This window comes from Meles meles, chromosome 11 (assembly GCF_922984935.1).
Source record: "Meles meles chromosome 11, mMelMel3.1 paternal haplotype, whole genome shotgun sequence".
NCBI classification, from domain to species: domain Eukaryota; kingdom Metazoa; phylum Chordata; class Mammalia; order Carnivora; family Mustelidae; genus Meles; species Meles meles.
Genome location: NC_060076.1, coordinates 18033256 through 18059687, shown reverse-complemented (window position 1 = coordinate 18059687; position 26432 = coordinate 18033256).

The window sequence follows — 26432 nt, the reverse complement described above, 5'->3', positions numbered from 1 at the left end:
CGTTGGGTTTGGAGCAGAGTCAGGCCCCCATTTAGGTTGGTCTCTCCTTTTATTCTGTTGTACTTTATCACCATGTGGGTTCAGTTTCTCACTTGTCTCATGTCCTTCTATTCAGATGGTGGAAATAGTGAACTAAGATTGTGTATCTCCTTTCTTCATTTGATTACAAACATAAAACATACTCTATAAGAAAATTCAAGTAATAGATACAGTCACGAAAATGTGAAATTACTTACCCAACTATATATCGCAATCTCTACAAGCTCATATACTCTGAAGATCAGGACTCTTAATGATATAGATGCTTTTGTCTGTAATTTATAATTTAACTAGATGGGAAAAAATGCATCCAATGGAATTCATTGTATGAAGGACATTTGTTTGTGAATATGAATGTCAGTTAGAAAATGAGCTCCTAAACAAGAAAACAAGAGCTCTACTTATGGTAAGAAGGGTTTTGGAGGGAATAAACACAAGAGTTACATTGTTACTCTGGAGGTAGAGAAAGGGAGAGAAGAGGGCAGGATGAAGAGGAAGGAAGTGACCGGGAAGCCAGTAAGATGTCAGGAGGCCATAGCTGTTTTGATGCCACCCTAGACTCTACAAACCTTCAGAAGTGTCAACAAAATTAAGAAAAGACTTGGATGTGAGATAATTCTTAGAGATGCAGCAAAAAGGATTCAATCTGGCATCACTTTCAAATGAACCGTAATGGAAGCAACATGGAAACATGGATATGGGGAAGAACCTAAAGGGGAAAGTCCTAAAACCTGCAGATGTCACAGGAAGTCTTATCAATATTAAGAGTAATTTGGGGCCAAGGTTAAGTAAGCCTTCCAGTGTCAAGGATCCTCAGCTACTGATAATCATATATGTCTGTATGCTTATTATTGTGTGTGTGTGTGTGTGTGTGCGCGCACGTGTATATATAAACATGTCTGCACTTCCATACAGGCATAAGATATATTTACACAACCATAAAAATATATACGCTATTGTTTTTGCAACTTACTCTTTTTTACTCAGACATATGTTAGGACGTCAACTCATTTATTTCAAAAATATCTTGTGATCACCTGCAATGATCCAGGCACTATGCTACAGGCACTAGAATCAGCCATGAAGTCTTTCCGTGTCAACTGACCTATCATTCTTTTTAATGACCACATCAGATTGCACAGTAGAAAGTTTTGTTTTGTTTTATTCTCTTTCATTTTGATAACAAGTCCTTCAGGGATAGACATTCAGGTCATTTGTAGTCTTTGGACTGTTACACAGAATGCTCCAGTGTACCGGAATATTTGTGCATATGTGCAAATACTTTTGAAGGTAGCTTCCTTGAAGAGTTTTGGAAGAATTGGGACGTGTATATATGTTCAAATTAAATCTACTGCCAAATTCACCTCCAAAAGGTTAATGTCATGAACACTTTACTATATGAATTCTCAAATAACTGAAGACTATTTTAGAAGCAGAACCATACCAGATCCTGTTGAGAATATTGACGATGATGTTGATGATGATGTTGGCAAGTATTAGGTCTCTATCTTCCAAACCTTGCAGATATTACACGAGGTAGACCCAGGAATGAAAGTAACTGGTCCGAAGACACATGGTTAGCAAATGGCAGAGCAAGGATTTGAACACTTTTCTGTCATGCTCCAAAGCCCACTCTACTACTTCATTGTATGCAGGGTTTGCCAAAAATGGGTATTGTGAGGTATTCCACTAGGAAACACTGCACAATAAATCGAAGGATTCTATGACCAAATGACTTTGGGAAACACTTTATAAAGTCTGTACACTTTTGGAGATTTACAATATTCATTAACTTAATAAGTCCTCTGGGAAGATATTCAACCAAGAAACCAACATTTCTCAAAGTTATTTGATTGTGGAACCCTTACATTTAAACAGGTCTGCTCTGAGGAACACACTTTGAGAAATGTCCTCATTGTACAGTATCTCTGTGATTCATTCCTAGGATCTCAGGCATTTTTGAAGATTTTTAAGTATCACCTACATTAAAAGATTGATATGGATAACCTCCCTCCCTCCATTGTTTGCTAGAAGATATGCAGAAATGGGAGCTTACTACTTAGCGGGACAGCTAATTCCATTTTAGGACAGCCCTGTTGTTAGAAAATTGTTTCTTATATATCCAACCCATATAGCCCTGTGAAACTTATTCACTGACTCTAATTTCACCCATTTGCAGTTCCACAGAGTATGCTAAATCCCACTTTTCCCTTTAAATTTTTGAAGCCAGTAATTACATCTTAGTCCATCCATCATCATCTTATCCCATGTTTCATGGTCCAAGTTTTCCTTTCACCTGCCCTTATCTCCTTACTCTCAAGATGGTTCTCTCTTTAATACACTGCTATGCGTCTGTATTGGGATCAAAGTGGGATACCCGGAACTAGACACTCCACTCCAGCTGCGGGCTGACTGGCAAGAATGAGGATAGAACCAGTCTTTCCCTTGCTCCAAACATTCCATTTCTATCCACACACCCGAGGTTGGAATGATGTGATTTTGTAGTCACAGCATATTAGAACTCCAACTGCACTTAATAACAATTCAATCTTCTAAACAGCTACTGATTTGGAAAGGGAGGGGGATGTTAATGACTGTAGCTTTTGAAGAAAGCAGACATATAAGTGATGAAGTTTTGTTCAGTACAGCTCTGATCCCAAGGGAATATTTAACTTTGTGCTCCCCTGCTTGACGTGCTCTCTCTCTACCCAGAGAAGTAGATAAGTTAAGGGGTGTGGGAAGAGGGGAGCAAGAAACAATGTGAAGAATAAAGGATGAATGATAGCAGTTATTTGGCAAGTTTGGAAGGAAGATAAAAATCCTTAAAGTATAGACCAGAGGAAAAGAATTAAAAATAATAGTAGGACGAAAGTATGGCTATTAGGACAATGTTTTGCATATATCTTCTCTTGTTTGTTTTGTTCTGTTTTGTTTTCATACATCTTTTCTCTTAAACTTTATAACATAAAGTTGGGGCGCCTGAGTGGCTCAGTGGGTTAAGCCGCTGCCTTCGGCTCAGGTCATGATCTCGGGGTCCTGGGATCGAGTCCCACATTGGGCTCTCTGCTCAGCAGGGAGCCTGCTTCCCTCTCTCTCTCTCTCTGCCTGCTTCTCTGCTACTTGTGATCTCTCTCTGTCAAATAAATAAATAAAATCTTTAAAAAAAATAATAACATAAAGTTATATGACCCCTATTTTTAATGGACAGAAACTAAGGATTTGAGAGGTTAAAAGACTTTCCCAGTTCTAATCAGCTAGTCGAGTACAGAGTCAAGATTTCTGCCCAGGTATATTCGATCCTAAAGTTCTAGAATTCTTTCATGCTAAGACTTCTCCCTCGAAAGCCCTAGATGAGCCTGCTGGTGTTGGGATGGAGCAGCAAAGCCCGATGAGCTCTGCTTCTGAGATGGGCCGGTGGGGAGGGCTAGGTGAGGAGCAGCATATGGGGACCCAGGATAGTCATGACTAACTGTTCAGTAAATTGGCCCTCTTCGAGGCCTGCCAGAAAGAAAAAAACTCTCTCTATTCCCCGGTACGAATTAACTATGAAAACCAAAATCCTAATACAAGAACATGTTGCAGACCTCCTGTTAGGCTGCCATGAACTTCATTTCTACTTTTGGAATTCTTTTATGGCAGCTTGTAATTTCCTCTGATCCTGGGGATACCTCTGCCCTGATGGAGAAAGAGTTAAACAGGGTTTGCTGGTATCCTTTTCCTGCACAGACTGGGGTTGGCCAACTTAATTCGCTTGTGATTTTGATACTATCAATACAACCAATAGATATTAGTTATTGAACACTCACTGTGTGCCATGCACAGTGCTTAGTGTTCTATCCACAACATCCCTTCCAATTATCAAAAATCATATTTGGAAGTATTTTGTTATTTTAAACAGCTTTAACACAACAGTAACAATTTAAAAACCAAAGGGGCGGGAGGAAACTTGTGGAGGTGAATTTGTGTAGCACCTTGACTGAAGTTAAGTATTATTATCTCCATTTCTATCGATAGGGAAACTACAAAGGCAACTTGCCCAGAATCCCAGAGTGACTAGGGAGTGGAGCCAAAATTCAAATACAAGTCTGTCTGAAATCAAAGCCTAGTTAACCCAGTACTTAAACTGAAGCCACTCAGGCTTTGGAATGTGTTGTAATTTCCTAAGTCTTAAACACACATCTCAGTCCAGATTCTGATTTAGTGGGTCTGTAGTGGGCCATGTACTCTCCATTGCAGTAAGCACCACCAGATAATTCTGAGCACCATATTTGCAAAGAAAGTTTTTTGAGACTGTAAGTAGTGCCCTTTCTCAGTATGAATTCCTCCCCTCACCCCAAAATGTGAATACAGTGTCCTTGTAATCAGAAAATCGTGAAAAGCTGGCGGGGAGGGGTTGGACCCATGTCTGAAGAGAGGAGAAATGAGGGAGGTTGGAATGACAAAAGATGGACCACGAAATGATCCATCCTGAAAATCCTGATCCTCAGTGATTTCTAGAAGTTTGATTTACACCATGAGTTCTAAGCGTGGTTATCTTCCTTCACTTTGTCTCCTGGCTTCCTGAGTTACTGGTTAGAACATTCCCTAGACCACAAACAACACAGCCGCGAGAAGGAAGGAAAGCAGTGAGTGGGCAAGGGCTTGGTTAGCAGATCAATTGCCTCTCCCCTCCTGCTCCTATCTGACCCCTGCACCCGATAGGAATGGACAGAACCATGCACAAAAGGGGCCAGAAAGCGAGCAGTTTCCTGAGGGATATGAAATGTATAACTTATGCATTGCCTGGAAATGCCATAAGAAATTAATATTTGTTACAGAAACAGTGGGACTGCATTAATATTTTAATGGTGAATGAATATTTAATCCAAAACTCTGGATGGAAAGAGGACAAGACATCCATGGCAGGAGCAGTTACAACCACCCGGCTAGAGATGTTAATGATTCATTGGCTCTGTCAGTAGTAATGATGCCAAACAGTGTAGTCATTATAGAATTCCTTTGAAATATTGGTAATTGACTCCTCAGAATCAAAATCAGAACTGTTGTTTATTCTTTGAGAGGCAGCATGAGGCATTGGGACAGTGTGAGTCTGTGGGATCACGTGGGTACCAAGTCTATGGTTTACTGGCTGTTCCACTAGAAACAAGTTCATTTACCTCTTCCACCCTTATCTTCAAGACGAGACAAGCATCGACTTCATTGAGTGTTGGCAGCATCCATTATTCACTCAACTGATGTTTCCTTTGTGGTTTCTCCTTATTTTTATAATGTGGGAAAAGAAAAATTAAAGGTGACTAAAATGTCTCTTAAATTAGTCCTGTAGCTATTTCTCAAAGGAAGAATGACATTTTTATTTTCCTCTTTCTTCTTGATAGTTGTACCTGTGATCATTTCACTTCAGTGATTACTATGACTAGTTTGGAGAAAATTATTTATCTAATTAAAAATCCCATTCTAGGGGCACCTGGGTGGCTCAGTGGGTTAAAGCCTCTGCCTTTGGCTCAGGTCATGATCCCAGAGTCCTGGGATCGAGCCCCGCATCAGGCTCTCTGCTTAGCAGGGAGCCTGCTTCCTCCTCTCTCTGCCTGCCTCTCTGCCTACTTGTGATCTCTGCCTGTCAAATAAATAAATAAAATCTTTAAAAAAAAAATCCCATTCTAGGGGCGCCTGGGTAGCTCAGTGGGTTAAGCCACTGCCTTTGGCTCAAGTCGTGATCTCAGGGTCCTGGGATCAAGTACCGCATCAGGCTCTCTGCTCAGCAGGGAGCCTGCCTCCCTCTCTCTGTCTCTCTGCCTGCCTCTCTGCCTACTTGTGATCTCTCTCTCTCTCTCTGTCAAATAAATAAATAAATAAATAAAATCTTTAAAAAAAAAATCCCGTTCTACCCCTGACCTTTAAAAGACCTTGGGGGGCGCCTGGGTGGCTCAGTGGGTTAAGCCTCTGCCTTCAGCTCAGGTCATGATCTCAGGGTCCTGGGATCGAGCCCCGTATCGGGCTCTCTGCTTGGCAGGGAGCCTGCTTCCTCCCCTCTCTGGCTGCTGCTCTGCCTACTTGTAATCTCTCTCTCTCTCTCTGTAAAAAAGAAAAAAAAAATTTAAAAGACCTTGGGATGCTTGGGTGGCTCAGTCAGTGAAGCATCTGCCTTTAGCTCAGGTCATGATCCCAGGGTCCTGGGACCGAGGCCCATGTTGGGCTCCTTGCTCAATGGGGAGACTGGTTTTCCCTGTGCGTGCCATGCCCCCTTCTTGTTCTCTCTCTCTCTCTGACAAATAAATAAATAAAAATTTTAAAAAATGCATTGATGATATGTTTAAATGCAGTAAGGTGTCTCCATATGTCCCCACCGTTAATGGTCCCATTTATAATATAATTGCAATAAATCAACAAGCTTCTCCTAGCAGGTAATTCTTTTCCCTCAAGGGCTAGAATATAGTCTTGTAGTGCATGGTCCCTCTCATCCCTCCTCTGTGGTTCCACTACGCTTTGTTAGCTTCTTTATCCCACCTCTTAGAACTTTCTGTATTTAAACAGCTACACACACAGGCTTTAGAATCCAGTTAAGGGTAACTTAGATAATAGTCTCCGCTTGGCCTGTTACTAATAGCATAGTCTAGAGCAAAGCTATCAACCAACCTCTAGGCCAGGGGCTCCTCATTTGCAAAATTGAGACAATAGCATTTACCTCGTTAAATTACAAGGATCTGTGAAATATGTATAGAAACTGAAATATTCTGGGCCACTCCCATTTTTTAGATGAGGAAACTGATATCTGAAAATCGAGTTACTTACTCAAAGTCATTCCGTAAGGACTAAAACCATGTCTTCAAATGACGTCTCCTTTTTTTTTTATTAAGATTTTAATTTATTCTAGAGAGAGCACAGGGAGGAGGGGCAGAGGGAGAGAAAGTCTCCAGCAGGATGCGCGCTGAGTGAGGAGCCAGCGTGGGGCTTGATCTGAGGACCCTGAGATTATAACCTGAGCCAAGACCAAGAGTCGGAAGCTTAACTGATTATACTGCCCAGACGCCCCCAAGTGAAGTTTTCTTGAATCCAAGCCATGTGTAATAAACCTCTGTAATATGCTAAGAAGACATATTTTTAAATATTTTATTTGTTTTAAATTTAAAAAAAAACTAAAAAAAGAAATAAAAATATAAAAAACAATAAATTGAATTTAAATAAAAATTTTTTAAAACACACACAAAAAATATTTATTTGTTTGACAGACAGAGATCACAAGTATGCAGAGAGGCAGGCAGAGGGAGAGAGAGTGAAGCAGGCTCCCTGCTGAGCAGACAGCCCAATGCAGGACTCGATTCCAGGACCCTGGGACCATGACCCGAGCCGAAGACAGAGGCTTTAACCCATTGAGCCACGCAGGCACCCCAGAAGATGTATTTTTAACTATAAGCTTGCAGTCAAGAGTTAAGAACAGTACAGTAGCATATAATGCATGCTCTCTGAGAAGAAGGAGCCTTAAAGGCTTTGGGTTGTGATGTTTAAATGCAGCAGGGTAGCTGTGGGCCTCATACAAGCCAATCTAGAGACCAGCACATTGAATATAATGTGCCAATCATAAAAGCCAGAAAATCCCTCTTGTCTGCATTTATTTATTTTCCTATGAGTTCGGGTGTTAGTGATCTCAGTAGTGCTTTTCTCATATTCATTCTGAGTAAGAAAGTTTTGTAGTAGCTGGGAGTTTCTCCCAATCCTGATAGTCACCTTTATCGGACGTACGAACTCTAGGACCCTACATCTTATCTTTCTGCTCCTTAAAGAGGGTATGTTTAATGATGGCATCAGGTCCTATCCCATCCTTCCTTCTCTGAGAAGTCCATTCACTAAGTACATTGCAAAAACAAAATCCCAGTGACTCTACAGAGGATCTTCTGGAACTCTTAGCAATCTTGCAGGATACAAAGTCAACAGAGAAAAAAATCTTTTTCTGTATTCTAGCAATGGATAATTAGAAACCCAAATTCAAAACACAGTACTGAGGACCCCTGAGGCGCTCAGTTGGTTAGGTGTCTGCCTCCAGATCGGGTCACGATCCCAAGGTCCTGCCCTGCTCGGCAGGGAGCCCGCTTCTCCCTCTCCCTCTGCTCTTTCCCCTGCTTGAGCTCCCTCGCTCTTACTCTCCCTCTCTCTGTCCAAATAATATCTTTAAAAATTTTTTTAAATCTAAAAACACAATACTGAAAAACTTGATGTTTTGGGTTAGGTATAAACCTAACAAAATATGTACAGGATCTCTATTAGAAGCTGAAAACTTAAAAACACTTGTAAAAAATTTTGAAGAAAATTTGAAGACAGTAGTAAGGAATGCCTTCAATAGAGATACATGCTATGTTCATGGATTGGTCTTGACTAAGTAAAAATGTCAGTTCTTCCCAAACTGATCTATAGATTTAATGTAATTCCTATCCAATCAAAAGAGAATTTTTATAGGTATGGACAAGCTATAACCGAAAATTTACATGAAAAAACAAAAGAGGAATGCCTGGGTGGCTCAATGAGTTAAAGCCTCTGCTTTTGGCTTGGATCATGGTCCTGAGGTCCTGGAATCGAGCCCCGCATCGGGCTCTCTGCTCAGCAGGGAGCCTGCTTGCCCCTCTTTCTCTGCCTGCCTTCCTGCCTACTTGTGATCTCTGTCTGTCAAATAAATAATTTTTTTAAAAAAAGAAAAAAAAAGAAAGACAAAAGACCTAGAATACCTAAAATCATCTTGAATAAAAGGAATAAAATTGGAAAAATAACACTACTTGATTTTAAAACCAACTTAAGGGTAGCTCTATTTTTAACTTCTTGAGGAACCTCCATACCGTTTTCCAGAGTGGCTGCATCCACTTGCATTCCCTCCAACAGTGTAGGAGGGTTCCCCTTTCTATGGAAATAGCTGAGATGTCCATGGACAGATGAATGGATAAAGAACATGTGGTCCATATATACAATGGAGTATTACTCAGCCATCAGAAAGGATGAAAACCCACCATCTACACTGATGTGGATGGAACTGGAGGGGATTATGCTGGGCGAAATAGGTCAGTCAGAGAAGGACAATTATATGGTTTCACTCATATTTGGAATATAAGAAATAGGGCAGAGGAATGTAGGGGAAGGGAGGGAAAACTGAATGGGAAGTCATCAGACAGGGAGAAAAACCATGAAAGCCTCTTAACTCTAGGAAGCAAACCAAGGGTTGCTGGAGGGGAGGTGGGTGGGGACAGGGATGGGGCAACTGGGTGATGGGCACTAACTGATGTGATGAGCCCTGGGTGTTATATGCAGCTGATGGAATCTTGATCACTACATCTGAAATTGATAATGTACTAGAAGTTGGCTAATTGAATTTAAATATAAAAAATAAACCTAACTTTATAGTTACCATAAGCTTTGAGGTAAATCACTGATGGAGGGATAGGCACCTAGATCGGTGAAACAGAATGAGGAAACTGGAAACAGGGCCACACAAATATGCTCAACTCATTTTAAATGAACATGCAAAAGCAATTCAATAGAGAAAATATGTATTTTTCAACAAATGGTTTGGGGACAATTTGGGCATCCATGGACAAAAATAAATAAACCGGACTTCACATCTTACACACGAATCAACTCAAAATGGATTATAGCTCTAAAGATAATCATGCAGGCGACCACAAAACTCTTAAAAGAATCCATAAAAGATCTTTGTGACATAGAGCCAAGTGAAGGATTCTTAGGTGTGATTCCAAAAACACAATCCATAAAAGAACAAACAAATGTTAAATTAGACTTCAGAATAGTTTAAACGGTTTACTCTGTTAAAGACGCTGTTAAGAGAATAAAGAGACAAGCCATAGACTAGTAGAAAAGATCTGTAAATCACTTATTGGACAAAGAAATTGTACCCAGAATATATAAAGAATAATCTAAATGGAACAGTGAGAAAACAAGCGGTCCTCTTAGAAAACGACTAAAGAATTGGACAGTCATTTCACCAAATAGGATATCTCGAAGACAAATAAGCAAGAAGTTGTTCAACACCGTTTGCTGTGAGAGAAATGCAAATTAAAAACACAATGAGATGCCACTTCACACTTAGGAAAATGGCTACAAAGTCTGGTACTACCAAGTGCTGTTGAGGTTGCAAAGCAAGGGGACATCTCATTTATAGCCGGTGAGAATCTAGAATGTTAAGTCATGCTGGAAAACAGCTTCACAGTTTCTTACAAAGTTAAACATAAACTTACCTTGTGACCCAGGAGTGGCCCTCCTGGGTATTTGCCCCAGAGAGATGTCTCCTTATGACACAAAAGCCTGCATATGAATGATCACAGCACCTTTGCAATTTCAAACCACTGGAAACAACCCAAATGTCCTTCAACAGAATGGAGAAACAAGCTGTCAGACATTGACACAGTGGAAAAGTAGTCAGCAATGAGAAGGACCACACTATTGATACAGCCAGCAACTTGGATGAATCTTGAAGACATTAGGCTGAATTTTTTTTAAAGTATCCTAAAATACTGTACATTGTATGATTCCATTTCTATACCATTCTCGAAGTGGCATAATAATATTGATGGACAGCAAGTGAATGGTTGCTGGGTCAGTGTGTGGAGAAGCATATGCTACTAAGAGGTAGAATGGGGGGTGTTGTAACAGTTCTGTATCTTGAGTGTGGTATATATACATTTCTATATATATAAAATACATGTATACCACATATATATGTATATGTTTTATATATGTATATAATATATACATATACATATGATAAAAATCTCATGAAACTATATGCTTCAAGAAGTACATATGAAACCTGATGAATTGTGAAGAAGGTCAGTAGTTTGGGAGTGCTGGACCAACGTCAAGTTCTTGGGATTTTTTTTTTTAATATACTATGGTTATATAACGTGTTATCATTGAGAGAAACTGGGTGAATGGTATATCAGAACTCTCTGTACTATTTCTGGAACTCTGAAAATACAAGAATAAAGGCAAAATCGAATATCTTTACTCATTGTCATTTTAAGTCCAATTGATTTTTCTTACATCCCTGGCCCATGAGACCATGAGCTACTGTCTTCTGAATGTCTCAGCCGTTTTCCCACCCTTTGCCAAATTGTCATAGAGAAGGTTTTTGGGGTTTTTTTTAATATTTTATTTATTTGACAGAGTTCACAAGTAGGCAGAGAGGCAGGCAGAGAAGAGAGAGGAGGAAGCAGGCTCCCCACTGAGCAGAAAGCCCGATGCAGAGCTCAATCCCAGGACCCTGGCATCATGACCTGAGCTGAAGGCAGAGGCTCTAACCTACTGAGCCACCCAGGCACCCCGAGAAGGTTTTAAACAACAAAAACATGTTACTTTATTTTTGTAAAGATTTTTATTTATTTATTTGACAGACAGAGATCATAAGTAGGCAGAGAGGCAGGCAGAGAAAGAGGGGGAAACAGACTCCCTGCTAAGCAGAGAGTCCGATGCGGGGCTCGATCCCAGGACCCTGGGATCATGACCTGAGTCGAAGGCAGAGGCTTTAACCCACTGAGCCACCCAGGCACCCCAAAACATGTTACTTTAGCTTAAAATTCACTAGTAGCTAAGCTAAGAGCAAGAACAGTTCCTTATACCAATGGTGGCTCCTCTTCTTTGGTAAATCTTCATTGAATGTCTATTCCATGCCTAATGCTATAGTAGGGGAGTGTACAGAGGAGAGTGAAGGGAGACAGGAGGTTATCCAGATGAAGAAGCAAGAAAGTGCTATAAGAAAGAGCACAAATTACCATAATACAAAGCAGGCAGTCATTTTTGGCCAAGAGGAGAATATATTGCAAAGCAGGGATAGAGTAGTAGCAAAGCAACTTTTAATTCCTAGGTTGGGGTTCTGTGTAAGATTTCCCTCAGAGAAGAAACAATGTGTCCACTGATAAGAAACAGGAACAAAGGGGGTGGGGCAAAACCTACTATGATGTCAATGAACTGTAACCAGAATTCCCTGGAAGAATGCTTGAAATATCTGCAGGAGAGAGGGCTTGATGGATAGCTGCAAGACAGAGAAAAAGCCCGTAGCCTGCACTCAGCATTAAGAGCTGCAGTTCTGTTTGAAAGTCTCTGCTTTGTCAAGGAGGGGAATGATTCCCTGTGATTCCCTGCTAGAGGCTAAACAAAATTCCTTGTGTATCTAATTTCATTTACTCCCCACAAAAACCCTAGTTGGTGAGAACTGGATGAGCAATGGCAGAAGTAACCTCTCCTTGTCTTGAGCAACAGACTGTTGCTCAGTCTGTTGACTATAGACGCAGAGGCCTCTGTAGGTCCCCCACCAGCTGTGGATATCGATTCTTTGTCTAGATACCTCTGCTGTACCTGAGAATCCCCTCCCTGTATTTTCCTACCTGAACTCCTCACGCAGCCGCCGAAGTCTAAGTCAGGAGCCCCCGATCAGCCAGTTCTAGGTGTGGTCTTCCAGACCAGGATACCCAATGGGATACATATCCCCACCCTCACGCTGGCTTTACTACTTTCCTTCCGGACTGACGGTGAAGTCCCCAAATTGGGAACAAGTCCATATCCACAGCAGACCAAATGGCAATTACTTAACTGTAGGTACCATCATACCAGTTTGGTAATGAAAGCATCAAGGCTCAGAGAAGTATGAATTAGCCTAAGAATGCATAGCTGTTTTTTCAACCCTTATTGAGGTATGATTGACATGTAAAAAGCTGTGCATGTTTAATGTATACAACTCGATGAGTCTGGGGCTTAAGTGTGCATCAGGGAAACTATCAGCACCCTCAGACCCATAAACCGTAACCATCACCTCCCAGAGTTTCCTCTTGCTCTTATGAGGATGATGATGATTATTTGTGGTAAGGATGTTTAACATAACACCTGCCTTCTTAGAAATGTTAAGTATCTATTACAGTATTGTTAGCTATAGGCCCTTTGCTGACTAGTAAATCTCCAAAATTTATTTCTTATGTAACTGAATTTCCATATTCTTTGACCATTACTTTTCCATTTCGCCCTCCTGCTAGTCCCTGGCAAGCATCATTGTACTCACCTCGAATATGAGGTTGGCTATTTTAGATCCCACATGTCAGGGAGGGCATGCAGATGTGTCTTCTTGTGTCTGACTTGTTTCATGCAGCGTAATGTCCTCCAGGTTCCTCTGGGGTGTCCCCAGTGGCAAGATTTCCATCTTTTTTTTTTATTTTTTTTATTTACTATTTTCAGCGTAACAGTATTCATTGTTTTTGCACCACACCCAGTGCTCCATGCAATACATGCCCTCCCTATTACCCACCACCTGGTTCCTCAACCTCCCACCCCCCGTCCCTTCAAAACCCTCTGGTTGTTTTTCAGAGTCCATAGTCTCTCATGGTTCATCTCCCCTTCCAGTTTCCCTCAACTCCCTCTCCTCTCCATCTCCCCATGTCCTCCATGTTCTTTGTTATGCTCCACAAATAAATGAGACCATATGATACTTGACTCTCTCTGCTTGACTTATTTCACTCAGCATAATCTCTTCCAGTCCCGTCCATGTTGCTACAAAAGTTGGGTATTCAACCTTTCTGATGGAGGCATAATACTCCATCGTGTATATGGACCACATCTTCCTTATCCATTCATCCGTTGAAGGGCATCTTGGTTCTTTCCACAGTTTGGCGACCGTGGCCATTGCTGCTATAAACATTGGGGTACAGATGGCCCTTCTTTTCACTACATCTGTATCTTTGGGGTAAATACCCAGCAGTGCAATTGCAGGGTCATAGGGAAGCTCTATTTTTAACTTCTTGAGGAATGACCACACTGTTCTCCAAAGTGGCTGCACCAACTTGCATTCCCACCACCAGTGTAAGAGGGTTCCCCTTTCTCCACATCCTCTCCAACACACGTTGTTTCCTGTCTTGCTAATTTTGGCCATTCTAACTGGTGTCAGGTGGTATCTCAATGTGGTTTTAATTTGAATCTCCCTGATGGCTAGTGATGATGAATATTTCCATCTTTTTTAAGCCTGAATCATACTCTGTTTTACATGTATGTATATGTATACACACACACACACACACACACACATTTTCTTTATCCATTCATCAGTGTTAGACACTGGATTGCATCCACATTTGGCTATTGTGAATAATACTGTTGTGAATATGAGTGTGCAGATATCTGTATCTGTTCAGGTCCCTGCTTGCGATTCCTGGGGATATATACCCAGCAGTAGAAGTACCGAATCATATAATAATTTGGTTTTTCATACTTTAAGGAATTACCATACCATTTTCCGTGGTGACTGCCTCATTTTTATGTTCCCAACAGTGCCCAAGGGGCCCAATTTCTCCACCCCCTCAACACTTGTAAGTTTCTGTTTTGTTTTTGGTAGTAACCATCCCAACAAGCATGAGATGGGTTCCCTAGGAAAACTTTTAGCGCATATTTAAAATGGTTCCCAGAGTTCCACACCGGTAATTCATTTTACTGGTTTCCCTCTCTTTCTTATCATTGTCTCCTTTCCTCTATTGTTTCCTGGGTTAATCTCCCAAATAAACTACTCACACCTCAAACTTGTGCCTCAGGGTCTGCTTCTGGGGAGCTTGAACCAAGACAAATCCTTGAGATTATTCCTTATCCCCTATAGAATTTATTGACATCACCGACCTAGAAAAGTTACGCTAGATCGATCTGCTTCTCAGTCTTAGTTTTCCAGATATATCTGTCCACACAAGTATCATGGGGACAGTAGTATCCTAAACACAAATCAGGTCCATGAACAGAATCCATACTCCAAAAGAAATACAGGATTCATTCAGCCTATCCTATAGATATCTTTCTGTCTTTGGTATACTCAGAACTTTTAAAACTTGACAACCTCAGAGGTACGTGGGTGTCATAGATCTACAGAGCCCTTGTTTTAGAACCATGTTCCATGGATCCCCAGTGTTCTGGGGACTCTGCACATGTTTACTATGTACAATATAATAGATTGGTTCTACACCAAATATTAATATTTTTCAAATGGTCTAACTTGGGTTGCCAAGGTCCTTGTTTTTGGTACAGAACTCTGGTCACAATTTCTACAGTCATCTCTTTTAATTAAAAATTATGCGGACTCTCCAAGGCAAGTTTTTTTTTTTACTGTTGTTATAGACATCTACATATCTTTGTCTATCAAGTGCCATCATATCATAACCGCAGAGTTTTTAACATTTTTATATGAATCAAAACAGAGAAAATATTAAATCATTTCCAGGAAAAAAATACATTGCTGCCTTTTCTCCCCTATTTATAAGTTGGGGGTTCTAGTACAGTTTGATGAAGCATACACGAACAATCAGTTAAGGTTTCCATAGTCCTAAAAGTTTATAAACCATAGATCCTAGGTCAAGCTCTCATCCAACTCCTAATTTCCCTCCACAGCATCTTGACATGCGTGCTTAAGCATGATGAGTTAAAGCTTCTACCTCCTGAGAAAGTCTGCTCTATTTCAGGGTCTTTCTAATTGCCATGAAGATTCATGGTTTTCCCTTATTTTTCTTTTAAAGATTTTATTAATTTATTTGACACACAGAGAGAGAAATCACAAGTAGGGAGAGAGGGGGAAGCAGGCTCCCTGATGAGCAGAGAGCCTGATGAGGGGCTCAATCCCAGGACCCTGAGATCATGACCTGAGCTGAAGGCAGAGGCTTAACCCTCTGAGCCACCCAGGGCCCCCATGGTTTTCCCTTATTGAGCTGAAATTTGCCTCCCTGAAATTTCTACCCTTCCATCTAACAGAAAGGAGCTTCTAGACCTTGGTGGAGTTACCTAGTCTTCTCATACAAGCAGGCAAGACCCTTGCAAGCATCTGAACTCCTGAATCTTTTGGCACCCAGCAAGGACAGGGTCCCCCTTCTTTGCCATTGGCTGGCAACAAGCCTTCCTTCTCCAGCCCATCTGTAACATATAGGAAAGTGACGGCAAAGATATGGATTTCGCCAAACTTAATCAGAGCCTTAAATGAATCAACAAGGGCAGGGGTAGGAGGGGAGGTAGGGGTGCAGAGAAGGGGTGGGCAACTTTCCAGCCCCACAACATATGGCAATAGTTTCATTGAAAGCTCAAAACAGTATTTATTTCATGCAGTGACATTGCCTCAAGAAAGCATGCAGGCCAAATTTCTAATACATGAATCCTAAATCCAATTTTTCAGATCTCCTCCTCTTCCTCCTATTCCCTCCCCCCCCCAACTCAGTGCTAGTCCCTCCTCCTTATTTTTTGAAGACTCCCTGTTCTCCTTGAAAGCTGGGGCAGTATGAATGGAATGTTTTGATTTACTACAGCCCCCAACCCGAATTTTACTTTCCCGAATCAATTAATTTCTGCACATTCTGACAACTGAGGGATAGGAGCAAGGGCTGAGGGGGGCAACGGTTGGGTGGTGAGGGGTTAGGGTAGAGTAGGGGGTGAGGCGAGTGGGAGATCAGAGCTCCCTGGAGGGGGTTGGCCAGGGGAAGATAAATTACCCTTGTGCTTGGTGTTGAGAGAAAGGGGCTGGGGGAGAGCTTGGGATCTGAGATGAGCATTGGGGGCAGGGGGATTGGCCGTCAATCAGAGGGCTTGAAAAAATAGAAGAAAAAGGCAACTTCCTTCCAAGAAGAGAAGGAACTGGGGAATTAGAAGGCCTCCTGCACCTACAGCCCTGGTTGCCTGGGGCCATCATTATGCTCTGTTGCCTGCCTATTTACTCTTGCAGCTGTATCCATCTGAGGTGGGCAGTGGTATTTCTCTAGAACAAATATTTAAGAATTCTGGAGGGAAAAAGTGGGAAGAGAAGCCTTTCCTTTTCCATCTTCCTTTGTTTCTTTCTCTATTTTAATCTCTTTTATTTTTCCTCCTTCCTTCTTTCTTCCCTTTCACCAACTCTCCCATTCTCCCTGCCTCTTCCCTTCCTTCTTTTCCTCCTTCCTTCTCTCCCTTCCCTCCACCATCCCCCTCCCACCCTCTCTTCCTGGATTCCTCCCTTCTTCCTCTGACCTTGCTTTTTTCATTATCTCTCTCTTGATCGCTCAGCCGTTCATTCTTTCAAGATGCACTAAACAGATATTCTGTGTGAGACTCTATGTTAATTATGATAAGAAAGACCAGACTTCTAAGATAGGATGCAATTCAAGTGAAAAGACATTCACTCCTCAAGCTTTGTGCTAAATGCTGCACATACTGGTTCTACAAAGAGGAACACAGCCCTCACTGTGACCTCAAGAAATGCATTGCTATGTAGAGAGAGGCAGACATGTCATTACTCATCCCTATGTGAGGTGCTAGAACTATTGACTATTTTTTAATGTGTAGCATGTAGGACCATGCCTGGCCTCTGGCTGATGTGCAGTAAATATTCATTAATGAAAGCAACTACATTTATTAGAACACCTGTCATGTGTCAGATATTTTGCATGTTTTGCTGTTAATCCTTTCTCCAACCTCATAACAAAGTTATGGCTATTCCCATTTTATAGAGAGAAATCGAAGTGGAAGGATTAGGGTGCCTAGGAGGCTTAGTTGGTTAAACGTCTGAGTCTTAATTTTGGCTCAGGTCACAATCTCAGGGTTGTGAGATCGAGCCCCACTTCGGGCTCTGTGCTTAAGCATGGAGTCTGCTTAAGCTTTTCTCTCTCTCCCTCTCTCTCTACCCTTCCCCTCCTCTCTCTCTATCTCTCTCTCCCCCATCTCTCCCCTTGCCTCCTTTATTTCTCTCTCTGGAAGTATTAGACAATTTGCCAATGTTAAACACCACTTAGAGGTAAAATTGAGTTGCTTAGTTAGATCTGCCTGATGCTAGTGCGGACTATTTTCCTGTTCTTCTGTGCTATTTGCAAAAATAGGTGAATAAAATACCACTAGGCATTTTTCAAGTTGATGAGATTAAAACCTTCCTAATTCCAGAAAGAAATCTTATCCTCACTGGTAGAAAATCTAGCATGCATCATATTTGCAATGTATGACCCAACACAGACAAATATGTAAATAAAGCTGGCATGTTCCATGCTCTACCAGCCTGAGGACTCCATAGCACAAGCATCCAAATTTTGTTCCAAATGCCCACCTGCATGATTGTAGAACCTCAGCACCATCCCCTTAAAGTCTCTTTCCAATTATTTTTGGGACCAGCATATGCTTGGTAGTAAGTTAATTCTTGTCCTTCTATCCTGGTGTCTTAGTGAGTTCTGCTCAAAATTACTTGGGACAGTTGCTCTTCATTGACATGGTACTCAGGACCCTGAAGGGAACCAACTCTCAGATGTGCTTCTGCTGAGGGTGCTTCATCCCAGGGTTCCTGAGAAGCACACTGCCAAAGATTTATGTATATTCCTACCGCATGCCCAAAGTAGAGCATCAAGGAGCCTCTGCTCATGGCATAACTGACTCATCCCATGCTTCCACCACCATTTCAACAAGGAATAGAGAGTTCCTTGAGTTGCCAAACCCTGCTGCTATTTCTACAGTGTCCATTGCCTCAGAGCCAAGCCATGTTCCGTCAGCAGTGAGAATGCTCCACTCCTCAACACCACGTAACTTTCTCACCAAAGCCTGAAGTTAGCTTATATACAATAGGTTGCCAGCAAAAGCTTTCACTCCTCCCTGAACCCATGTCCTTTGATAGTAAGCCCACTGACTCTGGGCGTAAGCTGTGTGACTGGCTTTGTCCAATGAGATACTAACAAATAATGTAAGCAGAAGCTTGGAAAAGTCCTTGCAAGGGCACGCCTGGGCTTGCAGGCTGCTGGAGAGTGAGACATGGGAGGCAGAGGTAGCTGGCCCAGCTAAGACCAGTGCAGATTTTCCAGCACCTGAGTCCCAGGAAGCCTGGAAGAACTGCCTGGTCAAGATCAGTTCAGTTCAGCAGAACTGTCTGATCATCTTACAGACTTGTGAAAAATAGCATATTGTTGTTTAAAGCACTACTTTTTATTGGGGGGGTGGTTTTTGTTATACAGCTGTAGTTAACTGACCTATTTATTGTGAGTAAGTCTCACAAATGATCTCATGAAAAGAAATTGTTCAGTCCTTGCCACCGACATTTCTCTCCAAAGGGTCAGAATCCATCTGAGAAAGAAGCATCATTTTCTACTTTCCATTCCCTATGTTCCTCCTTCCTCTCCACCTTGTCCCTCAGAGAGCTACTTACAAAACTAATCTGTGGGGCTATCGGAAAGCAGAGGACCTCTTACCCATTCTACTCTTCTGTTTTAACACCTCTGTCTTCTTCCTGTCCCCTCTTTCTGTATTCATCAGGATGCTGACCTTCTCCCTCCTCCTTTCCTAAGACAAAAAGCTAAACAGAAGGCTCCCATATAAATTAACTCATGCAAATAGGTGCCTCTGGGTTTACCAAATCTATTGCTTCATTAGGCATACATAGAGAAGGCTATATTCCCTTTAGACCAAGCCAAGATCTCACTAGAGAGAAAAGAAATGTATGTAAATGTAATTGATATATACTAGAATATCACACACATGCACGCACACAGAGATGTGACTTGTATGGATCACACACTGAGACTAATCAGTAAGAATAAGTAAAATAGATTGTGAAGAGTAGAGTCAGAGAAGATTGCATTACGTAATAATACATTGTTACCACTAAGAGCAGATGTCATTACTATTTTGGCCTCTATCATACATTAGCATCACACATAACATCTCTTAATTATAGCGTATTAAATTAGCAGGACATGAATTAAAAATGGTTTTGTGCCTGCATCCTGCCTTCTGATTTTGCCAAGCACACGTGATAAGTCTTGACCTTCCAGAAACCCACTGTTGGTAGCCGGTAGCAGACCTGCCCCAGCTTTGCTAGGTCATCTTGGTGGCATCAGAGTAAATCAGTCCTGTGCTTGCTGGCGTATTTCTAGGAAGCTCTTTCTTATCTTCCTGACGCCTACAGACAGGCCCTCTTTTCCTTTGATCCGTACTTTCATTTTACCTATTACAACTCTCAACATCAAAAACAGCCTATCTTCTTTCTGTCAGCCAAAAAAAAAAAACCAAAAAACAGGTCTCTGCATTTCATGAGCAATGCGTTGCTTATGAAATACTTGACAGGGACCAAACCAACTCTGAGCATGTGAGTGCAGTGAAAGAGTCGTGAGCTACGTAGGGGGCCAAGAGATACAGGTCATAATCAAAGCTTTGCTCCCGGCTTACTTTGCCCCCGGCTTACTTGATGAACTTGGACTCCAAGCTGGATTTTAGTCTTCCTGTCTTACGGTCTCCGAAATGGAGAGTTGTATTAAATCGTCTTTAGTATTCTAGCTTCAGACACTAAATGGATTGGTCCTGAAGTTCTCAAATTATGCTATAAGATGAAGCTACAAGCTCAAGAGACTAGATCTTGGATCTACCTTTGGACTCCCAAGGCATCGTGATCTTTTGCCTGGACCACTGCAAGAGATTCCCATTTGGTCTTCCTGTTTCCACTCTTGTGTTACTGTAATTCACTCCCCAGATAGAAGCTAGAGTGAGATCTATGAACAAGTCCCTTCCTTGCATCAATGCTCCAGTTACTTTCCATGGAATTTAGAATAGAATTCAAACATCTACAAGGTGTGACCTGGCCCACTTCTCCATCATCTCCCACCACTCCCACTACAGGCAGGGAAATAGGAGCCTCAATCTTTCAACCACAAGGACCTAAAATTTTCCAGCATCTTGAATGAGACTGGAAGTGGCCCCTTACCCGACAGACCCAGAAAAGGGATCACAGCCCTGTTGATCTCTGGATTTCATTTCATTAAGCAGAGCGCGCTGGGCTTTTTCTGAGACCCTGCCAGGCCAAACTGCACTTCTGACTTACAGAACTGTGGGATAATACATTGTGCTTTTTGAAGGCATGATGGGAGTAATAATTTTTTATAGCAGCAACAGAAAACTAATATGATAAGTGGAAGAACCCCATCTGGGAAGACTCCATGAAAACATCTATTCCCCCAGTCTTCTACCATTTCTTATGCCTGGTTTTCCTCTCTTAAAGTCCTTTATCCTTCTCTCAAATAATATAAATACTAAGACTCCAATTACTCCCAGCTCCTAGGTGAAGTCTTAATTGATAGTACTAAGCTGCCATTAGACATAGAGCCGTCAAACTTGGGTTCTAGATGTGTCATGCTGATTTCCCCTGGAGTCTGCTCTTGAAGAAGGTACAGACAGAGTTTGGAAGCAAGCCCAGTACAGAAAGGAGTCTGAGAATGATGAAACAAGGAACTGGGTGGGTGTTGGTCATTTTTAGCTAGGGAGAGGGGAACTCAGGGGAGACAAATGTGTGCAGGGTTCTCAGAAGAGTGAGGAAACAGACATCGTTTGGTGCCAGAGAAGAGAAGTTATACTGATGAGTAAATATTCTAGACAGTTTAGTGCTCAAGAGGAAAAAAAAGAAAAAACAGCTTCCCAAAGAAAGGGTTTCAGGACTGCCTTAGGAAGTGCTTATACTGAGGATGTTGTGTTAGGGGGAGCTCAGCCAAATTGGCAGAAACTGGAGCAGCGCAGAAATGCTGGTCTGACATTCTATCAATGAGTAAACCAAGGTCCAGGGAGCAAGACTTGTCACATGACCTTTAATCCTTTGCCACTCTGAAATTTTGTTTAAATTATTCTTGCTTTATGGAATTATGAAATGGGAAAGACTTTCCCCCTTTATCTCTGCCGCAGACTCTGGCTCATGGTACCTTTGCCTGTGACCTACTCCTGTTGCTCATTTGCTGAAAGGAAAACATTATGGGAATTCCAAGTTCTTGCCTTATATTTCCTTTTGTACTGTGTCCAAATCCTGCTTTACCTACTGAGGGACATTCCAACTTTCCTTCCTTCCTTCATTTGAAAACCATTAGTTCCTTCCATGCTAAATACAAGTACTGTAGAAGTGAATAAGATAAAATCCCCAGTGTCTGGTAGCTCAGAGGGAAATGGTGTGGGAAGAGACCATATAGCATATTGTATCTTAAGTGTTGGAGTGAGGAGCTCTCTAAGGTGAAAGTGGAAGGAACAAAGTGCAGAGCCTGAGGCATCAAGGATAGAGCATGTTCCAAGTACAGTTTGATTGTTACACAGGGAGCTTGGAGATGGACTGACTGGTAGCAGATGAGGCTGGGAAGGTTTGTGGAGACCACGCAAGCCTTGTTCAGGTATTTGTAATTTATACTGAGACTCATGTAGAATGGAGGGTATATTTAAAGGAGAGAAAAGACATGGTTATATATATATATTTTTAAAGACTTCTGGCACACACAAGGACACCAACTTCCCATAATCCCCTTAGCAACATCCAATTTCGTGTTGTGCCAAAAATTATTCTCCTTATTACAATAGATTCAGTGGGTTCCTCTTTTGGCTGCATAAGGTAAGCTACTAATCCTCGCTTTCAAAGGATACATGTCAGCAGTGATTAAAAAACACTTCTGTAATATTTGCACATCCATATTCATAGCAGGAGTGTTCACAATAGGCCCAAACTGGAAGCAACCCAAGTATCCATCCACAGAGGAATGGATAAACAAAACAGGATATATACATACAATGGAATATTATTCGGCTTTTAAAAGGGAAACTCTGGTACATGATGTAACATGGGTGAACCTTGAAGATATTATGCTAAGTGAAATAAGTCAGGCACAAAGGGACAAATATGGTAAGGTTCCATTTATAGGAGCTAGCTAGAGTAGTCAAATGCATAGATACAGAAAGGAAAATGGTGGTTGCCAGAGGTTGGGGGAGGGAGAAATGGAGAGCTATTGTTTACTAGATACTGAGTTTTAATTCAGGAAGATAACAAAGTTCCAGAGATGGTTGATGCTGATGGTCCCACAACAGTGTGAATATACTTTATGCCACAGGATTGTGTATGCTTGAAAACAATTAAAATGGCCAATGTGGTGTTACGCATATTTTACCATATTAAAAACCAATTCACGGGCACCTGGGTGGCTCAGTCAATGAGGCGTCCAACTCCTGATTTCTGCTCAGGTCATGATCTCAGGGTTATGAAGTCAAGCCCTGTTCCCATCAGGCTCCGTGGCACTCAGCAGGGACTCAGCCTGAGATTCTCTGTCTCCCTCTGTCCCTCCCCCTGCTCGTGTGCTCTCTCCATCTCTAAAATAAATAAATATGTCTTTTAAAAAGAAACAATTCAGTGAAATGAAGAGGCAAAATTCAAACCCAGTGCTGACAGAGTCCTGAGGAAGTGTTCTACACCATCCAGCCTGTGGTTGATTGTGATGTGCTGCCTTCATTCCATCTTCCTCTGGATTCCTTCTCAGATGCATGCCTTTCCTTAAATGGGATAGACTCATCCTCTTCTAGCCCATATAAAATGGAGACCAGTTCTACTGCTCATCAAACCCAAAATGACAAGGGGGTTTATGAGATCATTCCATCCATCCCACGTCTTTATTTGTACCAGGAGACAAACTCAGGCCAACTCTTGTCCATTTCGTTCTGCTGAATCAGGGAAATTGCATCCCTCTTATGGTATATGATCACATGGTTAGAGCCTCAGGTAGTGCTACAGCCTGCCAGAAGTCTCTTTGTCTCTCGCCTTCTCTCTCATATTTGGCATGTGACCAGGAGCTCAGGCATTTTCAGAGAGAGGGGGAGGGAACGCTGGTGAGCTGAGCCAGCCCAGAGGTCCAGGTTGACAACTCTTAGAAACCAGAGAGGATCTTTGCTGCAGAGTAAGACTTCAGAAACCCAGTGTCTGAAGATGAACCCTCTTCTAAAACGGGAGGTTTGGTCAGAAACAGACATAATGAAGAGTGAGAGGTAGGTAGAGCGGTCCCGGTGCCACAGAAGAAGTGCTAAACGGGATCTGGGTGGCCTGGGGTCAAGTCCTGCTCTGTGACCTTGGCCACTTCTTATCACCTCTCTGCACCACAGGAAATTTACTTGTAAAAACATCACTCCGTAGAGTTATGATGTGTAGTAAATAGGATACAGAATGTAAACTGTAGGTATGGTGTAAACACCCCCCAATGTTACTTCCCCTCCTTGGACATGCTATCCAGAGGTGGTCCATTTCTACAGCCTTTATGGGTCTCCCCTCAACACGCAGTTCTGCATCTCTCCTGCAGAAGATGACACCGCACATTTTTCCTCACGCGTGTTACCATCTGTCAATGCTTACTGTATGCTGGGTGTTGTACCAATGGCACGTCTTAGGTCTCATTCTAGCCTTTACTTCTGATGGCCAAATTGCTTTTGCGACTTTCCTCTGACTTCTTCTTTCACGTCGATCTTGCCTTGCTTGTTTTGGACCATACTTTGGGGGAAGAATCATTGCTAGAACCCTGACTAGAGCTAGGTGGTACCAAATGATGCTTTCAGGTCTGTCAGAGCCTGTCCTTTCCTTATTCACCTCAGTGAGCTTGTATTTCGAGTTTTCCTGCTACTTGCTACTCTCAGTTATCTGGTTTGTGGATCACATGGAGTGGGGAATAGCCAGGGCCTTGATAGACAAAATAATCATTTAATGTTGCCACATGATTCCAACTCCCCCTTGAAGATTTCTTTAAGAGATATCTTTTTTTTTGCATGTTCAATATTAATTAATTTATTTTTTTTCAGCATAACAGTATTCATTGTTTTTGCACAACACCCAGTGCTCCATGCAATATGTGCCCTCCCTATTACCCACCACCTGGTTCCCCCAACCTCCCACCCCCGCCCCTTCAAAAACCTCAGGTTGTTTTTCAGAGTCCATAGTCTCTTATGGTTCGCCTCCCCTTCCAATTTCCCTCAAATTTCTTTAAGAGGTATCTTAACAGGATGATTTTTTTAAATTTACATTTGAAAAGCATTTGTCCTTTTTTTTTTTTACAGAGAGAGAGAGAGAGAGAGTGTGTGTGTGTGTGTGTGTGTGTGTCCCCAGGAAAGGAAGGGACAGAAGGAGAGGGAGAGAGAATCTTAAGCAGGCTTCATGGCCAGGGTGGAGCCCAACATAGGGCTCCACCTCATGACCCTGAGATCATGACTTGACCTGAAATCAAGAGTCAGACACTCAAGCCACTGAGCCAACACAGGACCTCCCAAACATTTATCCTTTTGAGGAAAAAAGAATCAATGGGTGATGTTTGCTCCCCATTATGTCACATAATCGGGGGTTGGCCTCCAGGGATCTTAAATATGAAAAGGCTCTTTGAGATCCTTTGGTTCAGAGGTGACCAATGTAAATGTACACCCAGGCCAGGAAGGGAAAGTGAATGAGTGACACCAGTCAGGATACTGAATCAGGGAGGCTCGGCTCCCTGTAAAGGAGAACTTGCTTCTGAAGTCCCGAGATTGATGCCCTCTGTGATTAAAAAAAGGCTCTCACACATCCGGATTTTAATGTATTAGCAATTAAGCTTTAAAAAATATTAATCTTGGCACTGAACGTAAGTGTTTTAAAAAATACTGCATAGGCCAAGCATAGCATGTCGGCACAGCCATGGACTACCAGTTTTCAGTTTCAAACTTCGTCCAAACCCATCATTTTATGAAGGTCCAGGAAGTAGAGTTGAATGGCCCAACATTGTACCAAATCCTCCTGGCAGAACTGGAACGAGAACCCAGCTCTGAGGCAGAGCCAGATCTTTCTACACCTCCCAATGTTTGGTCCTGATGGTCCCTTCACCCCATTCGAGAAGATCATAAAAAGAAGAAAGAGTGAGTCACATTTAGAATGGAACAGCAGAACAGTCACTGTGATAGGAGATGAGATCGCTTTCTCAAAACTTCATCAACCCAATACATTTTCACTGAACGAATGCAGTCTGCTGACCCCATACTAAGCCCGGGGGACTCTGGGAGGAAGTGGGAGGAAAGGGTCTCACCTGGTGGACTTCTCTCTTTAAAGAGAAAGAAGTTCAAGTGTTCAGGCAGTTGTAAAATGAAAGGATTTGTGAGACTGCAACGGTGGGACCCTAAGCCCTCCTGGTGGTCGAAAGCCTGAGGAAGGGAGGTCCAAAGGAGCACCAGGGATTGATGGGCGCCAAGGAGGACACCATTCTCTGGAACATGCAACCCCGACAGTTGTCAGAGGAAGAGGAAAGGTATCACTCAACCACCCTAATGGGTGGCATTTTAATAAATTCCAGCTTGGAGTATCAGGAAGGGGCATTCCTCCCAGTTTATTTCCAACCTTCCTGTCATTACATACATTGGAGAAACTGAAAGCCCATTTGTTGGGGTTGGTGTTGAGGGAATTCAGTCTCCAAACGGCGTTCAAAATGCTGTCACGGTTGACAACTTTTTGGAAGCACAGACTTTGGAGCTAAACTCTGGGTGTGTGATTTCTAACACTGCTACTTACCAGTTATGTGTTCTTCAATGAGCTACTTAAGTTCTCTGTGTTTGCTTTTCTCCTTATAAAGTGGGAATCATAATGGTATCACTTATAGGGTTGC